The sequence below is a fragment of the Apium graveolens genome, unplaced genomic scaffold (assembly GCF_009905375.1).
Source record: "Apium graveolens cultivar Ventura unplaced genomic scaffold, ASM990537v1 ctg3151, whole genome shotgun sequence".
NCBI lineage: Eukaryota > Viridiplantae > Streptophyta > Magnoliopsida > Apiales > Apiaceae > Apium > Apium graveolens.
In genome coordinates, this window is record NW_027417961.1 from 7412 (window position 1) to 27776 (window position 20365).

General features: G+C 36.8%; 1 non-coding gene across 1 annotated transcript; it reads left to right on the plus strand.

The window, feature by feature from the left end:
• The first annotated feature begins 6172 nt into the window (after nucleotides 1-6172).
• On the plus strand, nucleotides 6173-6279 carry LOC141700975 (small nucleolar RNA R71). The gene has a single exon (XR_012566616.1). It is a non-coding gene; the product is annotated as a small nucleolar RNA R71 (small nucleolar RNA).
• Nucleotides 6280-20365: the final 14086 nt, after the last annotated feature.

The window sequence follows — 20365 nt, forward strand, 5'->3', positions numbered from 1 at the left end:
GAATTTTTTTTACGAAATCAATTTACTGTTCTTGAATCTGATTATATATATGCTTTTGTTTTGCTAGGAGCATAGTAGGGTACCACCAGCATTCTTGTCCTTGTTTTTGCAGAAGAGTATGAGAATGGAAAGCTCTCCTTACTTGTCTTCCCCCTAATTCTGTTCACTACCTCGTACTATAGTACAACCTTTGACAGATGCTCATGGATTTCATCATCACTTTTCAGGCAGAAATGTATGTTTCTATAGTACATTATTATTTTATAATTTGGATGAAAATTCCCATTTAGATGTAAGTTGAAATGTATCCATATTGTCCTTGTTCGTTTATAGCAGGAGGATTCGACCTTACAATTAAAAACTTACAATTTATAATTTTTTATTGATTGAGATTCAGGTAATTAGTGTGGTTAGTGAAGATGAGAATGGTTGTGATCTCGAGCTTAGGCTTAGTACAAGGTGCGTCCTTATGAAACCTGAATGTCTATTGTATAATTCGTTGTATAAATATTGATATTATTTTTCTTATCAAGGGTATGTGAAAAGTATTAGCATTTAAAATTACAAAATAATTTTTAATTTTGTGGAACAATGTACATGAGGTGGAATGAAGAACAACCCGTCTCTGACGTCTATGGTACATTATTATTTTGCAATTTGGATGAAAATTCCCATTTAGATGTAAGTTGAAACGTATCTATGCTGTCCTTGTTCTTTTTACAGCAGGAGGATCTAACCTGACAATTAATGCCTGGTTCATCATCATTCTCATCCTCGCATACTACCAGCCTAGAATTTTCAAATCCTTACGGATTCTATTTTCCTCAAAGAGGAAAGGTATGCCCTATTTTAATTAATTACCGATGTTTGTATCATAGATTCTCATAAAGATACAAAAATGTAACATATGTATTCTAATAAGTTTCTATTGATTGAGATTCAGGTAATTAGTGTGGGTAGTGAAGATGAGAATGGTTGTGATCTCGAGCTCAGGCTTAGTACAAGGTGCATCCGTCTCTGACATCTCTATATTTTCTGTAGTAATTGTATGTGAATATACAAGAAAGTTGGATTTTTTTTGAAGAAAACGTAGGTTTTTACATACATGCTGCAAGTTGCTAACTCCTGACCCTGGGTATACCAAAAAACAATACGCACGCACCCTAAACCCCTACTTTTATCTTGAGGAATTTTTGAATGATCCCGTTTAAGTTCTGCTAACAATTTAAATTCCAAAAGTTTTGTGGCTCACAACGATATTGTTGTAGAGATATAAAACTAGAACTTATATATGTACATGTATATTTGGTGTTCACCGGAAAAAATAAACTTGTATATTCTCCTCATCAAATAAAAGATTACAGGTAATAGTTTAAATAGAACTAAAATAACAAGTTGTAGCATTAAACCAGCAACTCCTTCTTATTATTTCTCCGCTAATAAACCTAACTGACTACAACTTCCACTACTAATACACGTACTAATCCTACTGCTACTTATTTGACTTATTCAAATAAATAAAACATATAATTTAGATTAAAATCCCAACAATCTCCCCCTTAATCTAAGTTTTCCCTAACAAATACTAGCAACCCATATGGCTTTTAACTTAGCCTGTGTGGCTTTCAACTTTTCTGCCCGTTTGGCACTTCAACATAGCCCGTCTGGCCTTTTGTTTGCCTGGCTGGCATGTCTTATTTTCCCGTCTGGCACGCTACCTCTGTCTATAACAAAGCTGGTTAATCATCATAGTTATGTCCCATGAATCTGCCACCTCGCCACCAAAAGATTTTAGCTCTCCTAAGCCAATATTCAACTGCAACATATATAGCTTGATTCCCATAAGATTCATCAAGTCCACCATATCTCCTATTTGCCCATCCGACACCACTTGGTATTCGAGCCTATGGTCCTGTATGGTGGCTATGCTCTTGTTGAATATGAAAACCCATGTACTTATCGTTAGTTATGGGAGCGGTCCTTTGGCTGGACACATAAGTGTATACGGTTTAGCTTCCCAGACACCTTGTGCCCGCATGAATACCTTCATTTTTAATGACCACGCCGTGTAATTGTTTTTGGCCAACATAGGATAACTGAGTCCGACAACGCCGTGTAATGTGGTAGCCTATTCAATTGGGTTTTCGAGAACAAAGAAGCATTGCCATTTTCATGCTATTATGAAGATATTCAAAGATATTGGAATAGAGTAATGAAGTAGCATTGTAATAGACTAGATAGTTTTTATTTTATTATCCTGTCTAATTACTTTGTAATCTTGGTGATATATAAACCAAGAAGTAGCAACTAAGGAACTATCTAAGAGACACAAGCAGAGAAACATTTGTAAGCAGAATTCTTAGCATTTCTCTACATTCTTAGTTGTTCAATATTTGTAAGCAGCTGTGAGCTTTTTTGCACACAGTGTTCTCCCGATATATAATATATATCTCTGGTGGAATCATTCAAATCCACCAGAAAGTTTTTAAAGACTCTTGTTTTTAATTACTTGTATTTTGATTCATTTAAGTAACTATTCCGCATTGTGCTAATCAATTCACACTTATATATATATTCGAGTTAGAACATTTTTTTAATTAAGAAAAAGTTTCAAGAATTCCATTCAACCCCCTTCTGTAATTCTTGTTATATTGTTAAGGGACTAACAATCATATTTCTTTTAAAAGCTCTTTTCTTCATATAACTGATACCTGAAATGCAATGACACAAAAACACATCAAAATACCAATAACTTGAGTCCAAAACACCAATTTACGCTTGTAATAAAGCGTTCCAAGTGGATATAAAATCCACTTATCACACCCCCAAACTTGAATCGACGCTTGTCCTCAAGCATAAACAGACTCAAAACTACAAAACAAACCTAATGCATGAATGCAATTACGTGAATGCAACTAAATGATAATGCAATCGATCCCCTCAGAATAACCATAACCAAATGAATATGCCAATGCCTCTAAGAATGCAATAACTTGAAACAAAGTTTGAATAAATTCCATAAACCAACTCACAAACCAAAAACGTGCGTGTGTGGATGCTTAACAGATATACTCTCGATACTAGATCAATAACCATAACTTATCTATCATCGAAATAATCAAAAGTTTATAAATAGAATAGACAATAAATGCATTATGACTCACAACACCTTCTTTATACTAGAGTTATACAAGGATTCACACTATTATTGATCACATAACAAATATGCCTATTTGACCGAGCAATGAATGAGGTCCCAAAAGACTTATGCAATAATACCCATGTAGCGAGCGCTAGGTTAGCGGATCCCAGACTATAAAAACCTTAGGTTACTAGGCACAAAGTCCCCTAGAACTTAATAACTCGATTATTAAAGAGCTCACTCTTGATCAATTATGCAGTAAACACATACTTTTTTTCTTTTTTTCTCTTTTCTTTTTTGTTCAATAATTTCTGAATGAGTGCGTTTCGCTCCATCTCATTCAACCCTAGACTACTCATAAAAATATGAGCCGGCTACTAGCCATTTGACGCCTAGCCTTACAACAACTAGCAATGAAATCCAAGTTTTTCTCTAAATAAAAAAATTAGTGTTTTTACGTCATTACGAGAATATCACAAATTCTAAATATAACCAAGTGATTAAATCTCAACAACAAACAAGTATGATAATGATCTAGATCAAAAGCAACCCTATAAGACTTGTGAAAATATTTGTTTCTGGCATGCAAATCAATTCATTAAGACTTAAATATCCCTCTATTCATCATCACCACATTAAAATCAACATCAACTTATCAAATATCATAGTTCATCTTAAGGGATCATGCTAAATATGCATGCAAATGTAACTATATGAAATCACATAAAAACAAACAAATATGTCCTAAATGAATAATCATGCAAAAATATGAATGAACTACAACTAAACATGCAACATGAATCTATATGAATCTATATGGACACACACTACTAATCCTTACATTATCACCCCCAAACTTAAAATTTTCAATGTCCTCATTGAAGGTAATAATAAGGATTTCAGGCATACCTAATTAGCGGGAGAGTCACCCTCGTCAGGTGGAGGATCAGGTGGCCAATCAACCTCGCCACCAGTGTCTCGAATAACAGTATCGAAAGCGTGTGTCAAATCTTCAGCAAAACGATGGTGAATGTCGTGCATGGCCTCCATACGCCTAGTCACTCGCCTGTACTGTTCATCACCAACACCAGTCCTATCAACTGTCTGTGGCGCATGAGAAGAACCCTCTGTAGGCACTGGAAGATCCGTCCAGCCACTCTCTACATCATCAAAAATATATCCCAACCCCTTATCATGGGGTGCACCTAAGACTGAATAACTCAATTGATCTGGCTTTCGGTTGGGCTTAAGTGTGGGAGCTTCTTGAATAAATGGTTCAAAACGCTCTTGAGAAATTTTCAGCTCTGCTAACCCAAAAGAATCGAATGGCATATCCAACTTCCTCATCCACGGAGGTGCATTCAAAACCTGCAATTGCTCTACTTTAAAGCACTCCTCTTTAGCTGTGGGTAACTTTATTTCCTTGAACACATTAAAAGTGACCTTTTGATCGTGAACCTTTATAGAAAGCTCTCCTTTTTGCACATAGATTATAGTTCGGCCAGTAGCTAAGAATGGTCTCCCCAAGATAATGGGAATCTTCTTATCCTCCTCGAAATCAAGAATTACAAAGTCAGCAGGGAAGAAGAGTTTATCCACCTTGACCAAGACATCCTCCACTATACCTCGTGGATAAGCGATGGAACGGTCAGCTAGTTGCAATGACATGTATGTTGGTTTTGGATCAGGCAATCCAAGTTTCTTGAAGATAGATAAGGGCATCAAATTGATGCTAGCTCCTAAATCACATAAACACTTGTCGAACGATAAGTTTCCGATGGTGCAAGGAATAGTGAAGCTTCCCGGATCTTTAAGCTTCGGAGGCAACTTCTGTTGTAGCACAACACTGCATTCCTCCGTTAGAGCAACGGTCTCTAAGTCATCGAGCTTCACTTTTCGAGAGAGAATACCTTTCATAAACCTCGCATAGCTAGGCATCTGTTCAAGAGCTTCAGCGAAAGGTATGTTGATATGAAGTTTCTTGAACACCTCCAAAAACTTCTCAAACTGCTTATCTTGCTTTTTCTTCTGCAGCCTCTTAGGAAAAGGAGGTGGAGGATAGATCTGTTTCTCCCCTGTATTACCCTCATGAGGAGTATGTTCCACAGTAGTCTTCCTTGGTTCCACCTCTGCTTCCTTTTGTACTTCTTCTTCAGCCAAAACTTCAGATTCTGGAACTTGAGACTTTTCAGGCTCTTCGTCTTGCTGAATGTTGGGGCTTGCGACCTTTCTAGACATCAAGGTGATGGCGTTCACCTGTTCTTCAACTTCCCTCTTGCCTGGATTTGTTTCTGTATCACTAGGAAGCATTCCTGAGGGGCGATTTAATAAGGCATTAGCAATTTGCCCTATTTGGTTCTCCAGAGTCTTGATAGAAATAGCCTAGCTTTGGCATATAAGAGCCTGGTTTTTGCATATAAACCTCAACTCCTCCAATTCAGATTTTTCGTTCGAAGATAGACCTGCATCATGATTTTGTTGTTGAATTTGGAGTTGTTTTGGTGTAAATTGTTGCTGAAAACCAGGAGGGTTAAATTGTTTTGCTCCAAACTGCTGGAACGGCTGTTGCATCACATTCTGATTATTGTTCCAGCTGAAGTTAGGATGATTCCAGTTGTCAGGATAATAAGTAGCAGGAACTGGCTGCTGCGATCTCTGAAAGTTGCTCACAAACTGAGCTGAGTCACAAGATATATCGCATTGCTCTGTCGCATGCGGACCTACACACAACCCACAAACACTAGTTATCTGCTTAACACCAAAGTTAGCCAGAGAATTGATCTTCATAGATAATGCCTTCAGTTGAGCAGTGATAGCCGTAGCTGTATCCACTTCAAGAACTCCTGCTACCTTGCCTGTGGAAATCTCTGGGCTGGATACTGATATTCATTAGCAACCATCAGTTCAATTAGATCATAAGCTTCCTCATAGCTCTTTGTTCATAATGCTCCACCTACTTCTGCATCGAGCATGGGTCTGGACTGTGCTCCCAACCTATTGTAAAAATAATTGATGATCATCCAATCAGGCATTCCATGATGAGGACACTTCCTAAGTATCTTCTTGTAGCGCTCCCAAGCTTCATATAAAGATTCTCCTGATTGCTGCGCAAATTGAGTAAGAGCATTCCTGATTGCAGCTATCTTCGCCATATGGAAGAATTTAGTAAGAAACTTCTAAGAAAGATCTTCCCAAGTAGTAATCGAACCAGCTGGTAGAGAGTGTAACCAGCTCTTAGCCATCTCCCTCAGAGAGAATGGGAACAGTCTCAGCTTTACAATATCTTCAAAAACACCATTAAACCTGAAGGTGTCGCAGATCTCTATAAAATCCCTAATGTGCGTATTTGGATCTTCCATTGGAGAACCCTCAAACTGGACTGAAGTCTGTACCCATTGAATTATGCCAGGCTTGATCTCAAAGGTATTAGCTGTGATAGCCGGCCGGATAATGCTAGATTGAATGTCATTGATCTTGGGTTGAGAAAAATCCATCAAGGCTTTCGTTCGTGCTGCTGGATCTTCTATTGTAATGAGTACCTGAAACACAAACAAATAAACCGTGAAAGTAAAAGAATCCTAGTCAGTGAACTTTAACGACCACTGATGACAAGCACATAAACTAAAAATTAACACCGAGTCCCCGACAGCGGCACCAAAAACTTGTTAGGGAGAAAACACGCGCTAATATTCACGCAAGTATTCACATTCACAAGGAGTATAAGATATAAATCAGATTCGTTTCCACAGAGACTGGTTTAGGTTAAGTTCAATTTATGTACCTATGCAACAATGTATGGTTATCGCTCAATGCTAAGACAAATAACAAATTGGGTTTTTATTAAACTAAGAGATTATACTAAATAATATTAACTAAGATAATTGAGGTTGAATTACTATATATGACAAACATGGGATTCTAACTTCATTAAATACTTCATTCAATAGCCTTATTATTCTTAACCTTAGCATGTGATGGTGATGACACTAATCAGATAACACGAAACTGATAAACACCAACTTTCGTTGCACGAGTACCATTCGACCAGAAATCCACAAAAGAGATAGAAGCTGAATAGGTACCAATTATATTGAGACTCTATATGTCTATAGAATTTGACAACATAACGGTTTAAGCACAAGTTATCCATAATGATTACATAGGGCAAGTAAAACGGTTAGAGGTACCCACTAATCATGCATACAATACATGAACCTATGCTAGCATGGCAAGTTCTAAACCTCTATATTCACTGTCGCTTCAATAGAGATTAACACGCTATCTTATATGTTAGCTACGCACATAAGATGAATAAGCACAACCAACACCAGGATATCATAAAATCACCACACACCAAGATATCGAAACAATTAACTATTGAAATCCATAAGTAAATCCGCTAGAACTCCATGATAACGATTAGCCCATAATTGAATTCATCATCACCATCGGTTCCAATGAAAGCATGGTATAAACAAGGTATTAATAAACTGAATAATAATCAAAGTACGAATAAATGAGATCTAGGTTCAACAAGAACGAAAACGAGCATCCAAAGTTACAACTAATTCAAAGAATCACAAGTTGAAAACAAGATCTTCTTTTTCGGAGTTGTTCTGTGCTTCTAGGTCTTCTCCTTGGTATCCCAATCTTTCTGGATGATGAAAACCCTTTTTTAAGTATATATACGCCCCTAGTGGACCTGGACCCTTAAAATTGTCAAATTCTACTCAAAAAAGGCTTTTTCAGCGAAATCAGCGACCAGCCACGCCTTGGGCGGCCGCTCAGCTCTCCTGGGCGGGCGCTCAACTCCTGGACGACCGCTCAGCTCTCCTAGGCGGGCGCTCAGCTCCTGTCTGGGAAAATTTCTGATGAATCTTGTTTTGACCATAACTTGAGTTCTACTCGTCAGAATTAGGCGATTCAACTGTCCACGCGAAGCTAACGATATTCTCTACAACTTGACAATGGCCTTGGCTTCCAAATCTGATAACTTTTTATCATATTTCCTTTAAAAGCTCTTTTCTTCATATAACTGATACCTGAAATGCAATAACACAAAAACACATCAAAATACCAACAACTTGAGTCCAAAACACCAATTTAAGATTGTAATAAAGCGTTCCAAGTGGATATAAAATCCACTTATCATTTACTAGATACACATGGGTGTATTTCTTGCACACAAAAAGAGAAATTGCATCTATCTTGATTGATGATGTCAAATAACTGGATAAATTGGTCAAAGACTCTGTGAAAATCATAAGAAGTGATAATGGCACTGAGTTCAAGAATATGATTATGGAAGAGTTCTTGCAAGACCATGGAATAAAGCAGGAATTTTCTGCTCCTGGAACTCCACAGCAAAATGGAGTTGTTAAAAGAAAGAATAGAACTCTTATTAAAGCTGCAAGAACTATGCTTGATGAAGCAAAGTTACCAACCTACTTTTGGGCTGAAGCTGTGCAGAATGCTTGTTTTACTCAGAATGCAACACTTATCAACAAGCATGGAAAGACACCATATCAGATGGTGAAGAAAAAGATGCCAAATCTGAAGTACTTTCATTTATTCGGATGCAAGTATTTTATTCATAAGACTCATCCTGAACAGCTATCCAAATTTGATCTAAAAGCTGATGAAGGAATTTTTGTTGGATATCCACTTTCCACAAAAGCCTTCAGAATCTACAATTAAAGAACAAGGGTTGTCATGGAATCTATCAATGTCTCTTTTGATGATAAGAAGATTACTGGATTTGAAGATTTTAATGATCACGATCAACTGAGATTTGAGAATGAAGTTTTAAATTCTGATTCTGTAAATTCTGATAGTCTAAATCCTGATACTGCAAACTCTGATGGGTTAAACTCTGATATTATTGAAACTGTGGTGACTACGCCAAAGGAAAATGCACCTGTGCAGGGGGACCATATTGAAGATCCAACCACATCTCAAAAAGCATCAGAACCTAGAACAAGCTCTTCAAGTTCTGATTCATCAAGTTCTGATGGGCCAAGTTTTGATAATTCTGGAAACTCAAATTCTGAAGGATCTAACTCAGAGAGCATAATTTCAGGGGTAGCATCAGAAAATATTGATGGAGATAGCATGGATTATGGGGGAGCATCCAGTTCTAGAGATCACCTTCCATCTGCAAGGAAGTGGACTAAAGCTCATACACCTGACATGATAATTGGAGATCCTGAAGCAGGTATTAGAACTAGAACAACAACATCAAATGAATGTCTCTATCATTATTTTCTTTCTCAGGCTGAATCAAAGAAAGTGGAAGAAGCTCTTCAAGATGCTGATTGGGTGCAAGCAATGCAGGAAGAGTTAAATGAATTTGAAAGAAATAAAGTCTGGACCCTAGTGCCAAGACCAGATAATAGATCAGTTATTGGTACAAAATGGGTGTTCAAAAATAAAACTGACAGTGATGGCATAATTACAAGGAATAAAGCAAGACTGGTTGCAAAAGGATATTCTCAAAAGGAGGGAATTGATTATGATGAAACATTTACACCAGTTGCTAGAATGGAAGCCATAAGGATATTTATGGCTTATGTTGCTCATAAAAAGTTTACAGTCTTTCAAATGGATGTAAAAAGTGCTTTTCTTAATGGGGAATTGGAAGAAGAAGTATATGTTGAACAACCTCCAGGTTTTGTAGATTCAAAATTTCCTAATCATGTCTACAGACTTGATAAAGCACTTTATGGCCTTAAGCAAGCTCCAAGAGCATGGTATGAGACATTAGCTCAGTTTTTTCTGGAAAGTGGATTTAACAGAGGGACTATTAACAAAACCTTATTCTATCTCAACCATGGAAAAGACTTACTTTTGGTGCAGATATATGTTGATGATATCATTTTTGGTTCTATAAATGACAGACTTTGTAAAAGGTTTGCCAAGCTAATGTAGTCAAGATACTAAATGAGTATGATGGGAGAACTTAGCTATTTTCTGGGCCTTCAAGTCAAGCAGAATGAAGAAGGAATCTTTATTTGTCAATCTAAGTACACCAGAAATTTGGAATGCAAGACTGTTCAAGTGCATCTACTCTTATGACCACTGTAACAAAATTGGATAAGGATACTGGTACATCAGTAGATATTACTGATTACAGAGGTATGATTCGCTCATTACTCTATCTAACTGCAAGTAGACCTGATATCATGTATGCTACCTGTCTTTGTGCAAGATTTCAAGTAGATCTAAGATAACCTCACTTAACAGTTGTGAAAAGAATTTTCAAGTACCTTAAGGGTACAGCTGATCTGGGATTGTGGTATCCTACGGAATCAGACTTTAAGCTAATAGGTTACTCAGATGCAGATTTTGCAGGGTGCAAAATTGACAGGAAAAGCACAAGTGGAAGCTGCCAATTGGTTGGAGGCAGATTAGTTTCTTGGTTTAGCAAGAAACAAAAGTCAATTTCCACATCAACTGCAGAGGCATAGTACATTGCTGCAGGAAGCTGTTGTGCACAGATTCTTTGGATAAAAAATTAGTTACTGGATTATGGGTTAGAATTTTCTAAAATCCCTATTTACTGTGATAATCAAAGTGCTATTACTATGACAGGTAATCCAGTTCAACACTCAATGACAAAGCACATCAGCATTAGGTACCACTTCATAAGGGAACATGTGATGGAAGATACAGTGGAATTGTATTTTGTTCCAACAGATCAACAACTAGCAGATATCTTCACAAAACCACTATGTGAAGCTACTTTTACAAGATTGGTAAATGAACTTGGAATAATTTCAGGTTCTTTCTCTAAATCTGCTTAGTTTATGTTCTGATACATCAGACTTTCTAATCAGTATTTACAGATATTACTATCTTTATGTAATCTGTGATTAAATTGAAATTTACCTAAGTGCTGATTGTTGTTTGATGTGAATTTCTAAACTCTGATAGTGATATGAATGTTTCTGTGACAATTCAATCCAATGAGGATAACTGTGCTAGATGCTGACCTAGTAGTCTCTAATATCCTAAAGATCCCTTGTTTGAATTAATTATTTATGTGGAAATCTTTTAACACAAGTAAATTATGATATTGAGCTTGGTTAGGTTTACTTTGTGTATCTTATTACTAAGTCAAAAACTAGAATAGTGCTTCTTATCTGTTAAGTTCTGATGTTGGTAAATCTTATGGATGTAATAAGTGCTGATAAGCCTCACCCATCAAAAGAAAAGTAAAGAAAAGAAATAAATATCAGGTACTCCTTTGAGATCTAGAGAAAAATATATGTGGAAGGGAATACCCAAGTGCATTGCTGGTATTAAGTAATATGCATTAGAAAAGCAAAATAAAATTTTCTTGGTGACTTTTCACATTCTCTGATTACTGGAGAAATACTCTGATAATAGCATAAATTCTGATAAGCAGTCGTGACTCACTTACACTGAGAAGCCACTGTAAAAAGGAATTTCAAAAGATGCATAAATGAGAACAAAACAGTTGAGGTGGACTCATGCATGAACTCATTCTATAGTAGACTTCAGACTAATGACAGATTTTGAGCAAAGTTCTTAGTTATGCCTTATTTCTAAGATGTACTGAAGTGAATCAGACTTTACTCTTTGTCTGATATTTAGCTTAATGAAAACACTTACACTCCATATGAATGATGAAAATTACTGTGGTGATCAATGTTATTTTAGATGAACAGTTTAAGTGTCAGTTGTATAAATTCTGAGGACAAGTTCTGATGGAAGTTCTGATGATTAAGTTGTGTTGAAACCATATTAGTATTTGTTTGAAGAATTATAGAAATAAACATTCACTTTTGAGTGAAGAAGCCATATTATGATGACTTTTAAATTCTGATAATAATCATGTTCTGATGCTTAGGTGGTAGTATTTATTTTCTTGATTTATTTTTGACAATACTTCAACGGTTATATTTTATCAGAATATTGGTTTAAGTGAGATAAAGACAGTAATACTGCATGGCTGACAGGTGTAACGTCTGTTCCACTTCTCAATAACTGTTGTCAAGTGGCGTGTATAAGTAAAAGAGAGAAAAGATTTTAAATCTTTTACTTACTTTTTTATTCTATACTCTCTCTCTTCTTCTCATTTTCTCACATTCTCTGACGGTTTTCTATATAGACATTTTATCAAACACCTTTCAGGCACTCTAAATTCTCACTCATTTTCAATGGCACCCAAGGATATAATCTTTAATGGAGCAAAGTTCATCCCCAACAACTATGCTGCCATTCTCACTAAGAGTGAAGCTCCTTCGAAACTTTATTTTATTCAGGATTTCTTATCTCATAGTGAGATCGGGTTCGCTTTGACGCAGCCATCCTATTTCTCTGAAACTCAATTTCTGACGTTTTGGCGTACAAGACTTTATGATGATGGTGGTAAGGATGGGACTCCAAGCATCGTGTTTACAGCAAAGGAGGTTGAGTATGTTGTTACTCCGACAACAGTTCAAAAAGCTTTACACCTACCTGAAAGCTGTCAATTTAGTTATGCTATTGGGGAGCCATTGCTATAGCAAATGATGGCTAATCTTGGGTATGAAAAGAGTTTGGCTAAGTCGGGTCAACTCAAATGCCCATATATTCGAAAGGAATGGAGCTTTTTCTTCGATTGCATCACGAAGACGTCTGCCAACAAGTGCTCAAATTTTGATACCATTCCTATTCTGACACAACAAATTGGATATAAACTCTTAAACCAGTCTCATTTTGATTATGCAAAGACTGTGTTATGTTTTATAGGAGATAGAATGAAAGTGGACATGAATGTAGTTTACTTTGCTAGGTTCTGTCAGTTAATTTACAATAACTGTACATCATATGAACCACAATTAGCAAGTGAACAGATAGAACCATATAGATTAGCTAAGAGGGCTTTTACTGATCTTTTAATTGCTGATAACAAGAAGGGAGTTTTGAGACCCCATAGCATTCCTTTATTAGTAATACAAGCCCTTGTAAATGCTGATGCTGCTACCTATTCATTGCTATATCCTGATGTCCAACCCACCAAACACAACAGCCATCAGCACCTACTACTGTCACTCAACAAACACTCACATCAGACCATGTCACCCGACCATCAGCACCTACAGTGCAACCTTCTTCTTCTAGAGCAAAGAGGACAAAGACTGACCTCAGACATAAAAAAAGAGAAGGAAGATGATTCTGAGAGATGAATCAGAAGATGAAGCACAAGTTTAACAATTAGAACCTGTTGCTCAAGTAGCTGAGAAGGTCTCTTTTTAGAAAGCTCAAGAAACTGGGAGTTCTAGGCCCCTAAAAAGGCTTAGAAAGCTAAACTCTGATGATGAAGCTCCCAGAGTTTCTCCATCAGCTAAGAAACTTAAAAAGCATAGAGCAAGGAGTGCTGTAAAATCATCAAGTTCTGATGAAGAAATGGAAGCAGCAGCTGAGGAAGGAGGTCAGGAATCTCTGATCTCAAAAGAACCAGTTGTAATTAAATCTCTTCCCAGTGCTACATCACCAAATTCAAGAGCCAGAGACTGCTACATCACCAATGCCTACACCTCCTATGTCTCCTATTCACTCTCTAATACATGCTGAAAATCCAGGCATAAGTGCTGAAATAGATATTCACAACTTGAATGTACCTGAAGTTCTGTACTTAGAAGCTCCAACCATTTCTCAATACACTCCACCAGTAACTCCACTGATAGATGCAAATGTTAATGCAGAAGAATCTTCTATTGCTTCACATATAATTGTTCTATCACAAGATGCTGATACTGAAGATTCTGCAAGTTCTGTTGAAATAAATGCTGAAAATACTGGTGAAGCTGCTACAAATATAAATGCTGATACAGCTGGTCCTTCAGGACATGCACATCTACAAACATTTAATAAAGCTGATTTGATTAAAACGTTTGTGAGAGAGGATGCACTAGTACCTTGGAGTGAAACTTCAAGAGGAAGAGAATGGATCAAGGAGTGGAATAAAGTTGATTGTTTTCCTACTGCAAATATTCTTGTTGAGCACCTGGCTAAAGCTGATGAGATGCTGATGAATGATGACTTCAAAGCACAGCTCAGAGTTACTGCATTGAGTACCAGAAACCTTCAAGGTCAACACTCAATAACTCAAGCCAAGGTGAACAAAATTCAAGAAACACTGATTCAGCAAGACATGAACTTTACACTGGATAAGAACAGATTTTTCAAGCCTGCCTTTAACAGAGTTGAGGGTATTGAGAAAGCTCAGGAGAAACAGCAAGCTCAGATTGCTGAAGTACTAAAGAATCAAGCTTCTCAACAAGTTCAACTAAATGAAATCCAATCTTCAGTGGAACTACTTCTCTCTCTCCTACTACCTGATGATGCCAAAAAGGGGGAGAAGGTGGTTAAGTCCAAATGCTATACTGATTTAGCACTGAAGAAAAAGGATGATGGAAATGATGACCACGAAAACTCTGAAAAGGGTAGAGGTCATGGTCAAGGCAAAGGCTCTTCATCCAAGAAAGCAAGAACTTCTACACAAAGATCAAGCTCTGATGCTGATAGAAGAATAAGTTTTGATAAGCAAGTTCTGACTAAGCCTGATATTCTAATACAGGGTGAAAGTCAAGAATCACAGAAGTTTATGCAGACACTGAAGCTCAAGGGGAAGCAAACATCAGTCTACTATCAAGACCCCAAGATACAGAAGCTGGATGAAGAAATTTCAAAAAGACTATTTCTCAAAGACAATCCAGGAATGGACTTTGAAATTCTGAAGGAAGAAGAAGCCAGACTTAAAGCAGAAAATGTCAAATCAAATTCTAAAACTCAAGTCATTGCAAAGAAACCACCTAAGCCTAAGGGCATTGTGATCAAAGAGAGGACAGATACTGAGGCATCTAAGGCCAAGTCCAAATCACAGGTGGAAGTTGATCCTAGATTCAAGGGTAAGGAAAAAGTTAATGAACCTGTAAAGGGATATATGCCAACTATGGATCTGGAAGCAAAAACTGATGAAGATACTAGTCTGATTTTGAAGAAAAAGAATATTCAAACAACCTCTAATAGAGCTCATGTTGTTCAAGATGAGGACTTAGTAAATTCTGATATTATAATGAAGCAAACAGCCTATGACAGAGCTCAAGTTGTCTTAATATCAGAAGATAAAGGAAAGGAAACCTTTGACATTGCTCATGTTAAACCTTCAAAAATTATACAACCTGGGTTTACTAAAGCTCAACAATCTGCTCAACCAATAAAGACTTCAACAAATATTTTTAAGGGTAGATTGCTTCAAGAGAAGGAAGCTAGAGATAAAACAGGATTGGATAATGCTGATGAGAGAAGAGTAAACAACTTTACCTTAGATCCTACATCTCTTTCTGAACCAGGAGTAGGGACAACTCCAGAAAGACTAAATCAATTGGAGTCTTTAAAAATGGTCTACCACTCTGTGTTAAAAGAAGATATCATGTTATACTTCATGACAGATGGGAGGGTATTCCAGATAAGAAAGGATGCTATTCGTTTGAAGTACTTTGAAGAATTGTAACATGTTTTATTTCTACTTCAAGTGAAGAACATGTCAATAGATGGTGCTGCCAGTTACTTAAAATCTATATTCAAAGACAAAAGAAATTATACTCTGTAAAGTCTGACAGACCATACTATCCTAAATACAGAGCTCACAATGGTGAATTAGTTGAGATGAAGCCTAATACTGCCAAGATCACTACATTTTTGGGTATTAAGGGACTTGAATTTAATGTGGAGTCTGACAAAGCTTATCTGATCAGACTGGATCAGGAAATAAGGAAAACAAAGATTAATGATCTCAGGGCTGCTATCTTTCAGACAGGAGAAGATACAGTTGAACTTAAAGATGTTAAAATGAGGATGCAGAATGAACTTGAATATGCTGAGAGAACTCTTTTGAAGAACTATCTCAGAACAACTCCTGGCATTCGAGAGATCACACACTGAAGCCAAGTCAAGGACTACAACTTTTAAATTCTGAAGAATATACAGGCTAAAGCTGATATCAGACTTTAAGTATGGTAAAAGCTACAAGGACTGTGAGTTGTAGTTATCTAGTCAAATTCTCATATGCATTTGTACTTAATGTTTTTGACATCATCAAATATCTATTAAACTTGTATATTATGCTAATTTACAAGTTGGGGGATATTGTTAGATATATTTGTGATGTCATGTCTAATAATGATTTGTGTTTAGTTTTCAGATCTTGACTAACCGGACAAATCATGACTTAACTGGAAATTAGTACTTATACTGCAGTCAGAACTTAAGATATCAGAACTTAATTTATCAGAACTTAAGATATTGGAAGATATTTATCCGAAGATAATATCAGGACTTAAGAAGACTTTCAGATAAGGAAGGCGGCTGATTGAAAGGAAAGAAGATCAAGACTAAAACAAGAAGAGATATGCATGAAGAAGAATTCTATGAAGAATAGAAGACTTGGAGGAAAAGATAACTAATTGATATATTTTAGGATGCAGACTTATATTCGATATCAATTAGAAGATTATCTTATAACTTTGTGTCTATATAAACACAACATAGGGTTTACACTATATGTGTTATCTTAATCGAGAATATTATTCATTATAACCCTAGCAGCTCTCGTGATATTTGTTCATCAGTGAGAGAGAACGGTTCCATTGTAATACTGTTTTATTAATAAGATTATACTGTGTTTCATACTTGTATTATTAATTTGATTTGATTGTAGTATACACTGTATTCAACCCTCTTCTACAGTGTGTGTGACCTAACATAAGCCTCTCCATTCCAACATCAACTTCTTTGGCTTTTTCTTTTTGAACAGCTTGAACAGATGCTTAGGCAGATAATGAGGACCTTAATAACCTAGCCTCAATCTCCTCCTTAAGCTTGTTAGCAGGAAATATAAGAGGTGTAGGGATTTCAGGCCTAACAACTTCTGGAAGTGCATGCAGTGGAATATTGAGTGAACCCATGATAGCTCCCAATGACACTGAATTCTTTATTTGTAGATGTTGATGAGATTCCATCAAGGTTTGGATAACTGCCTGTTGACTTTAGACCAGAGCTATGAGTTGAGATACTTCAGTTGTAAATGACTCATTTATTGACTATAAAGTGGAGACTTGAGTTTGGAGAGCTTGAATTTGTAAGTTGGTGGATGTTGACAATGGTTGTTAAGATGTTGTGGATAGAGAAGTGCCAAATGTAGCTTGTACAACTTCCCTAATGCCTTCCATCAATAGAGCAGATGGTTCATATCTTTTCTGATGAAGTTGCTCCAATTTGACCCTGATGTCATTATTGCTAGTGATTTGCTGCTGGATAACTTCATGCAAGGCTAAGAAAGATTCCCTAAGATTTTTGATGCTCTTATCCATAGATGAAAAATCAAATCTGGCCATTTGATAAGTGAATCTAGAGAATTTTTGCTTGATTTCCACCTGAGAAGGAATGATTTCATCTAGCTTGTCCTTGTCCAGTTTCCTTGTCTTGTCTTGATGATCAATCAGAGTCAATTTGAGAGCTTTACCAATGAGCTGAAAGGCTTTAAGTTGAGATTTATAGACATCTATGATTGCATCATAGACTTCTTATGGAGTTAGAGTTTTGGAATTGCTCCAGAGGGATGGTGATGTACTCTTCTCTAAATCTGGCCAAAACCTCATCCATTTCAAGATGAAAGTTTTTATCCAACCAGGAATCACAGTTGCCATCATGTTCAGATTCATTTACAATCTTTGCTTGCTGTTCTTGAATCTCTGTCTAATAGGTGATCATGATAGCTTGATAATCTTGGTTAGGCATATTTGAGGTAAGAAACTGTTGAGAAATTTGAGCAAGTCCAGACAGCTGATCAACCACTAGATCATTCATTGTTGTTAGTTGAGATTCTGTTCCTTGCAGCCACTAAGAAATAAAATGAGGTTGAGTTTGAGTGGGGTTGGAGGTAGATGGTTGGTCATTTAGATTTGAGGAAGAGGGTAGAGTCTCAATAGAACCACCTGTGACAGATGTCACAGTTTGACTCATAGGTTGAACTATGGTTATGAAAGTTTGTTGTTCTCCACTTGTGGTGGGAACCTCCATTGGAATTGGAGGGGAGTTGACCAGGTTACTATCATGTACCTTGGCCTCAAACCCATTTACTTATTTTAAAGCACTATCACTTGAATGTGATGTACTTGCCTCCCCCATAGTAGGATCATTGAAAATTGAACTCCTAAATTGAATTATGAGTGTAATTTCAACTAGGATTTTGAGGGAAGTTGTTCCTTTAAGAGGAACCTCCAATTGAGTTGGAGAGGATTTAGATAGCTCCCCCTCAGGAGTATTACCCTCAAATCTTACAACTTGTGAAGGTTGATTTGCACATGAAGGTGCATTTGAAACCACCACAGGGCTTCTAGTAAAAATTGATGAAACCCCTGCGGTTGTGCTGGTGTCATTAAGGTTTATCCCAGCATGTAGCCTCTCACCAATTAAATTTGGGTCTTGGGTGGTGAACACAGTCTCTTGAACCATGTCACATGATGTTGGCAACACTTGAGAATTAGATTCAAGTGTTTGATTGAATGAAGAAGAAATTTGAGAGATTAGATTTTTAATTTTAGAGTTGAGTGTTAGCAGCTCCCCCTGAATAGATGAGGGAGTTTCAAAAGATGTGCTCTCTTTGTGTGTGCCATCCTTATTTCTTCTTTCATACACTTAAATTTATTCAAGTATTGGTGCTGACACTTTAGATAGTGCACCAGGGATGGTGCTCTTTTCAATAGAGACATCCTGTTGAGAGGATGCCCCTAGAGTCTGTTTTAATCCCTCTTTTTCAACTACATCCTTTTGGTAGGAAGTAGAGGTAGCTTGAGTAATCAACTCAGTTTGTTTTGACTTCTTTGGTTTCTTGACCAAGGTTGACTCTGAAACTGTTTGATCCTCACCAGTCTCATTTATCACAGTTAATGGTGCCTGTTTTCTCTTCTTTTTACTCACTTCACCCTTTTGAGATGATAAAGTGGTTGGTTTCCTAGATGTTATAGGTAAAGGAGAAGGAGTCTTAGTATGGGAAGGCCCTTGTTGGTGTTCCTGTGTTTGTACTTCCACAGGGACATGAGCCATTATTACACTAGATTTAATGTTAGACCTCATGTTAGGCATATGGTAAGGGTAAGTCCTGAATCTCTCCATTTAACATGTGAATGTCATGCACTTTATAATAACTTTGGACACTTTATTATAGTTGCCTATTTGTGTTCTATCTATACCATTTAACATGTGAATGTCATGCACTCTATAATTTAAAGCAGACATTGTGAATCTAGGAAGAAAGATTTTCTTACCTCTTGATGCTAAGGGCATTGTGAGCCTGGTGCTCAGCTCCTCCATGATGAGATGACCTACATTGAGGTGTCTGTTGTGGGCCATTGAGAACACCAGCTTCTGGATAATACTTGAGATGTTGTCATACCCTGTCTTTCTACAAGTGAAGGCCCTTACAATAGAGTCAAATAGAAAGGACCATTTCCTTCTCAAGTTCTTCTTGTTCAGGCTTGCTAAGTTGATCTTCTCACTATAGTTGATAAAGTCCATGAACTCAGCTAGCTCTTATTGAGTAGGAACCTCTACCATCTTGTTAGTAGGGATGCCCAAAGCCACATTGACATCATCCTAAGAAAATTCCACTTGTTGGCCTCTAATGGAACAGTTGACCATAATTGATACAGCCTAGTTTTCATGCACCACAGTCCTCACCATGGTTGTGTTTCAAAAATCCCTGAGAACATCCAAGTATAAAACTGGATTTGCAGTTAGAGCTCCTGCAAAGTATGTTTCAGAAAGAAACTTCAAAAAACTCTTGAAAGTATCAGGAGCTTTATTTACATCTGTAAATGCAAGATATTTGGTTCCTTCCTTTGGGATAAAGGGTATAATTGTGTTTGATGCCATTGTCAGTGATTGAAAAATTAGGTCAATTGAGATTTTGAAAGCGTAAAGAGGTGTATATCGAGATATCTGGGTATTTATAGTAAAAGGTAAATGACTTATCGAGAACTCAAAATAAACGTTTGGAATTTGCTTATCGAGAAGTCTTATTGAGAAAATAGATACATATCGATATGTAATTTTCCTGACTCTTATCGAGAACTAGAAAATGATTTATCGAGATGTCAAAAAAATACCTAGTTTGTCCAAAATGGACTGAAATATTCCAACTTGTAATTGATT